The sequence below is a fragment of the Grammomys surdaster genome, unplaced genomic scaffold, assembly GCF_004785775.1.
Source record: "Grammomys surdaster isolate TR1022 unplaced genomic scaffold, NIH_TR_1.0 100, whole genome shotgun sequence".
Taxonomy (NCBI): domain Eukaryota; kingdom Metazoa; phylum Chordata; class Mammalia; order Rodentia; family Muridae; genus Grammomys; species Grammomys surdaster.
The window spans coordinates 15,982,968-15,989,961 of record NW_021604579.1 but is presented as its reverse complement, the minus strand read 5'-3'; the positions used below and the strand labels follow the sequence as shown (position 1 = coordinate 15,989,961).

The 6,994-nt window shown below is 42.3% G+C and overlaps 1 pseudogene; it reads left to right on the top strand.

The window, feature by feature from the left end:
• Positions 1-6,244: 6,244 nt before the first annotated feature.
• LOC114639754 lies at positions 6,245-6,363 on the top strand (annotated as a pseudogene).
• Positions 6,364-6,994: the final 631 nt, after the last annotated feature.

The following is a 6,994-nucleotide window of genomic DNA, read 5'->3' as shown; positions in this document are numbered from 1 at the left end:
GCTGTGTCTTAAATGTGCTTTGCAAGTATTTTATTGAGAATTTTTATGTCTATGAACATTAAAGTAATCTGTTTATTATTTTCTATTTTGTTATTTCTTTACCTGGTTTTGGTATCAGGGAAGCATTAGATTGGAAAAAAAGATTTTGGAAGCATTCATCTATTTCCTCTTTTATAGAATAATTTGAAGAAGATTTGATGCTAATTCTTCAAACATCTTGTAGAATTCCTCAGTGAATCTGACTGGGCCTGGACATTATTATTTTTTTAACCAGAAGATTTTACTGTGGAGACCCAGAAAACCCTGAGAGAGTGAAATCCTATATAGCTAAGTTAAGGACCAAAGCCTTAGACCCATGGAAAGTGCCAAAGCCCTCCTACTGGGGTGAGGCTCAGGGGATGGCAAAGCTCTCCTCTTATGTGTGTGTAGTTGCTGATAGTGTGTGTAGAAAATCTGACAAAAGCAATTATGAATGATTAGCTTTACAGCATGGCGGTATTCCCTGGGAAGACCAGCCAACTGTCTGTGGGCCATTATTTGTTCTCACTTTAACATTTATCAATAGGCATATAAATTTTCCTTCCTACTTGAGAGGTTCTACTAGAACCATCATCTATTGAGTCACAGAACACTTTATTCACAGTGTGATTATCCCATACAGATATTGTCTTCAATGGAGAAACAAATTGACAGCAAATCAATGTCAGGGGAGGCTCATGCCCTAAGAGTTCACTTGGTTTGCCATATTTCCTATCATCCTTAAGCAGGTGTCCTGCTATCACCCTGCACGGCCTCTTGATGACAGAAAACATCAACATCAGGATGGTATAAGTCCTCTGAATCACCAATTAGTCTATTGTTATTCAGACATACTTTCCCCATACACAGATGCATGAATTTAAGAACCCTATTGTGAAAATGAAATAGCTCATCTTATTCTACACCTAAGAATCCATTTTAAAAAAATGTTTTTTATACTGGGAGAAACAGTCTCTTCTAGAGAAGAGCCCACAATAGACTATCTAATCACAAGCTATCAGTCATAAACACATATACACATGAGCAATACTAAACGGACTTCTCAGGGTGTGTGTGTGTGTGTGTGTGTGTGTGTGTATTAAAAATAAGATGTCATGTATTTGAGAAGGAGTGGGAGACATGAGAGGAACTAGAGGAGAAGAGAGGGATGGAAATTATGCAATTATAGTACTCGTATGAAATTCCCAAAAATGCATATTTAAATACATTAAAAATGCATTTTTTAAAATTAATTCTGATTCTTAGATTTTGGTTTACTGCTTTTAGTTTGTTTGCTAGCTGAATGTAGTACCCAATCTCATTCACTTCCTCATCCCTTCACATCTGTCTTCTGCATCTGGAATCTCCCCATTAAGAGAAAAAAAAAAAAAAGCTTTGTGGAAGCTTTGTGTCACACAGTATATCCTTTTACTCAAAGTTTTACTTGAAAATACTCATTGCAATGATCACTGGTCCTGTTCAAGGCCTCTGGCTTCTGCTACACTATCAGTACTAGATCTTCCCCAGACGCCTCTCAGATATCCTCTTCTTGTCCTGTGTTGTAGGGATCCTGGAACTTAGTATCTACAGGACTGGCTCTTTCACATTCTCCAGGAGTTCATAGATGGGATAGATGTTAGGGTGGGCCAACTCAGAGCCCTGGTTCTGGGCCTGGTTGGAAGCTGAGTTGTCAGCTTACCAGCTCTCCAATGGCCATGTCACCAAGGATAGGTCTCCCACTTTCCCCAGGCATGAGGTGAGGCCCCTCTTTTCCCTACTCAACATGCCAGCTCTATTGTACTGCCCAGGAGAGTTGGGTGCTGTCCCAAGAGTTGCAGCCAGTGAGGGGTGGGGCCTGCTCTCCCATTCCAACCAGAGGAGCTGTTCCATGCTGCCCAGGCAAGGGCCAGCTCAACACAGTGTTCCATCAACACCCTCTCAGGCAACAACCCAGACCAGCCCAGGCCAGGAATATCCAAATGGTCTTTAGTGGTAACACGGGCCTCAGACATCAACACAGAACCCAGCTGCAGCAGAACTGCAGACTAAGACATGGCACTTAGCAGTGTATCAGGCCAGGACATCACCACGGCCTCAGGTGGCAGCATAGACCACCCAGATCAGTTTGGCCTCCAGCATCAGAACAGCTCCCAGACATCAGCATGTTCTGTGGCAGCAGCTGAGACCACTGATATTCAAACTAGATTCAGTGGCAACATGGGCCAGTCATCAGCACTGATCCCAGATGTAGTATGGTTGTAGATCCAGATATGGCCCTTGGTGGCAGCCCAGACATAAACTTGACCCCACGTGGCTTTCCAGACTCCTCATACCCACCTGTTCTTCCCCTCCATTATGTCTCCAGCTCCACCTCTTTCCATCGTACACGAACTCCTCAGCTTCACTTACTCTCCCTTATGAGTAAGTTCTGTTATCTTGAACCAATTCAGACTGACAGAGCAAGTGACCATCTGTGGCTGGTTTCTTTCGTACCCACAACCTCTGTGGAAGTTATGCCCAGTGATATAAACCTATATACAGAAAATGGATACGGGAAAATGTTTGGTAAAACCAAATAAATGTCTGAAAGGCATTCCATATGATGATGTCAATGGGACAACCAACAATGGATCAGGTTTAAAGACCAGGATAAATAGAGGGTGAAGCTTCAGAACCCAGAGAATGTCCTCCCCGTGCTGACTAAAAACTAGCAATCTAGGCTTTACCTGATGTTTGGAATGAACACACTTTCCAGTGTCCTTTACAGTATTTCTCAAACTCAGTTTACTATTGGCATAGCTGAGGTTATGGATGAAAGAGATCAGTACTGTGGGGTTTAAATGAGGATACACACACACACACACACACACACCTATGATAGTTCAGTACTACAATGATGGCAAAGCTTTTCACCAATATGAAATTAACACATTGAATTACAATCAGCAAATGCTGTGATGAAATTAGCAATGACAATATTACATCATACTACAGAAAGATATTCATCTCCAATCCAATTCTCATGTTCAATGTGTACATCCAATTCAGAAAGCGAAGTTTTCCACTTAATAGGATTTATGTCCTTACCACTATTTTTCAAGTAACCTTGAAAGTGAAATGATCTCCTTAGCAAGACTCATCTCTTACTCCAGTTTATAGATGCGGTATTTGGTTTGTCAATTATGCAAGTTTTAGGATTAGAGACCTTTGTGCTATGTCTCTTTTATGGTAAATCATTTCAGCCTTTTGTGTACAAGCCTTGAGCCTTCCCTAACCTTAACTTTCAGTGGGTAAGTTACATGATTCCTATTATATCACAGGCATACATTGATCTGTTTCATTAACAACTCTCAAAAATGAGGTTTACGTACTAATGGTGCCAGGTTCTGCTGTGAGTTTGGCCTGGATACTCGACTTCTTCTGGACTACAACTACACAGTTTCCAAGAAGCAGCTTCAGGGTTGATGGTTTTGTACTGCACTCTGTGGTATGAAAGCCTGCTTAGCTCTAGCTGATTGACACATCTGCATGTATGTCCATCATCCACACACTGAACTTGAACATATGCATAGGCGTGTCAGACTTGATTACAGTACACACATCTCTGTTCACAGCAGTGGCCCATCTAATGAGATCTGTCAACAAGGCTCCTTCTAGTGGATTGCTGACAGAGACAAGGAGCTTATGGCTTTTAAATGGAAAGGATTTGCTAAATAAAGCTCCAACCGAAGCCTTCACCCCTCCTTTCTAGAGGGCAGAGTACTAAGGTCCTTGGTAGCTATGGCAATCGCAGGGTGAACTGATGAAATATTGACATTTTAGAGCCAACTGCCTGACACTGATCCAGTTAAACCCAGCTAGGAAATTAGGCTTATGAAATTAGGCTTTCAAAATGAAAATGCAGAGTGGGAAAGCTTTTGTGGTTTTGTTTTGTTTGGTTTGGTTTGGTTTTGTCTTGTTTTGTTTTGTTTTACAGCTAGGTAGTTAGATACGGTGTGTGCCTTCTAGGCCCATCATCACAGATTGATTAGCTCCTCACCTAAACCCCAGTACATCATCCTGGTGACACTAAATTTGTCAAGAGAGCTTTGTCTTCTGGGTTCATTCTGTATAACCTACATTTCCTAGCCAATACGGTGCATTGCCTGTTCAGCAGTCTTTCTGATTTTTACTATTTGGACCTAGTATGTAGTTTAGATTTTAATGGTCATTATTTTAAAAGTAGTGAAGAAAATGTGAAGAAAACACTATTTTAAGTTGGAACTGACATTTTGCAGACCTAGTTTCTAAAAGAAATGCTTTTATCTAATGAAATTCTGTTTATTGCAAGTCCACTTGTATCTATTTTTTAGGGGAGTGTTATTGTTTATTGGTGGTTTTTGTTTGTATTTCTTGGTGTTTATTTTTGGGTTGCTGGTGAACAAACGCCAGGTCTTTGTAGACATGCTAAGTGTCGTCTACCACTGAACCACTCCATCAACCTGCATCAGCATCACTGAACTAAGCCTATCCTTAACTCTGGTTTTCATAAGCAACCTTTTAAAAATAGAGAGAATTTTGGTTTGGGGCTCTTTCAGGATAAATGGTCTAGGATGGGCTCAGTCCTGTTCTCGCCCCCGTCCTACCTCTGGTGTCTTCTGATTCTCATATTGTTATTTTCTTTGTCTCAGGTATTCTATTTGCTTCTTGATCATGTTTAAAAGTCTGAGTGTTACTGAGTTTTAGACTCTAGTACTTCCTGGGGTGGGTTGATTCAGTTGATGTTTCTTTGCAAGTGACAGATGAACAGCCTACATTGGTTTGAGGGAACTCTTTGTCATTCTATACAGTTTCAATGTGTGTACCTCCCTTGTAAATAGAATTGAGGGCTTTATAAAAGTCTTCACACAGCATTTGAACCATTTACTCCTCATTCCCTTCCATCCTGTAATGGTCTCTTCTAGAGGAGGCAGAAACAAAAAGTCATCTCAGAAACAGAACAGCCCTCAGTAGACACTGAGCCCACAGTTGGTTCTGTACTACCCAGACTCCAGCTGTGAGAACTAGATCACTGTTGTTATAAACTGTGCCTGTGACATTTCACAGCACACATGGGCTACGTTCCTCCAACCCAGAGCAACAGGAAGAGCAGGCACCAGTCAGTAAAGCTGACTGCTTCTCTCCATGACTGTTTCACTATCTCCTGCACACAGGCTTTCCCACGTACAGGATATTTAAGGAAGCATAAAGATTTCTTGTTTGATTTTCCCAAAAGGCTGGGGTGAGTCCCAGTAGGAATATAATTCCACAAAATCACCCCTCTCATTCAGTCTCAAAAGCCAGGCAAAAATTGGTGAGGCTGTTGCTGGGGGAAACAGGGACAAAATCCACAGAGAAACGTGAAAAACATGATTTTTAAAAAATTTTGATTGGCTTTATGTAACAAAATAAAGCATAGCCTATTGTTTATAAAATACTTATTGAACACATAAACATATATAATACACAGCATTTTGTTGTTTGTGTAGGAAATAACCAAGAAATAGAATGTGGAATCCTTTCTTTTAGATATTTTTTTACTACATTTCTTTATGAAAAAACTATTGCTTGTCATGTAACAGACCTCGAGACCTTAGTAGGTCCCAGACCTTAGCACAATCACAGCCATGATGAAAGTACCATTCAGGCTTTGAAACCCAGAATATAAGCACCAATACTTGCTAAAATGAGAATAAATATCGAATCCATCAAAGTCCACATACTTCTGGGGAAGTCTCTGAATTAGTAACCTTGGATTTTTTGGCTTCTGCGGTTCTGCTTCTGGCTACCTGTTCTTACTAACTGACGTATGTCAACACAGAATGTAGATTTCATGCTTAAAAGCTCACCCTGAGAGAGGCTCGGGACTGCACTCAGGTCCTAAACACCCAGTGTAGTCACCAACCTGCTAAAATGTCTTCCTAGTGGCTTGAACTCATGCCTAGTCTTCTCTAGTGGATACCTCCCAACAGTCAACCACCAGTACTGGCTGCACCTATTCAGTACCAACGACTAATCAAGAGACAGTCATCTAATACTGGTTGGGTCAATAATCCCTTGTATCCTAAGCCATGACCTAACCTGGGCAAAACAGAACTCTTTCCTGACAATCAAGAAAATCCCAATGGGGATAAGGATTCTTTTCCCACCAGGCTATCAAGTAAATGATAATTAATGAGCATGGAATAATTACATAATAAATAAGAGACCTGCCCCTTAAGCATTACAGGTGTGGCTACTGTGTGACATGTGCATGGAAGAGGAGAGGGGGCTATGTCTAGCCTCAGCGTTCTGACCTATGAACATCTGAATTAATAGCTTATCATTCCCTGAGCCTGAGTGGATCACCAGTCTGGTAGCAGATCCTGGGTACAAGCCAGGGCCTAGAAGAACCCTGCCTGGGACCATGGGCCCAGGGCAGGAGTGAGCCCAAGAGAGATGACCCTCACAATGGGCCAGGTGAGAGGACAACCAGGCCATCACCATGGAACCTGGTCAAGAAGCTACCCTGAGATGCCCACAACTCTGATGCAGCACAGGCCTGAGGGGGCAGACCATGCCCAAGGTGACCTCTGCCTGGAACCATAATGCACAAGCAGGACATAGCACTCTTGAGACCATTCCTGAGATGACCCCAGATACTCAGAGACCATAGCACCACTAAGAGGAGCAAGTAAGTGGTAGAATAACCAGTGATAGTACCTGGGACCATGCTAGGTTCCTAGCCTGTGCTACCACCAGGGGACATGTCCAGGATCATGATGGTCTTGCAGCAGCAGGAGTTTGTTCTCACCAAAGGCCAGGCAGGTGTCCTTAATCTGGGCTGTCACTGGGGGGCATGTAGATGTTTGAAGGCTGTGCAAAATTGGCCTCACCACTGTTCTGGGCATCCTGGGCTAGCTGGTCCTGGAGTCCTGCCAGCAGAAGAGTTGACACTGCCCCTATCCAGCTGCAGGAC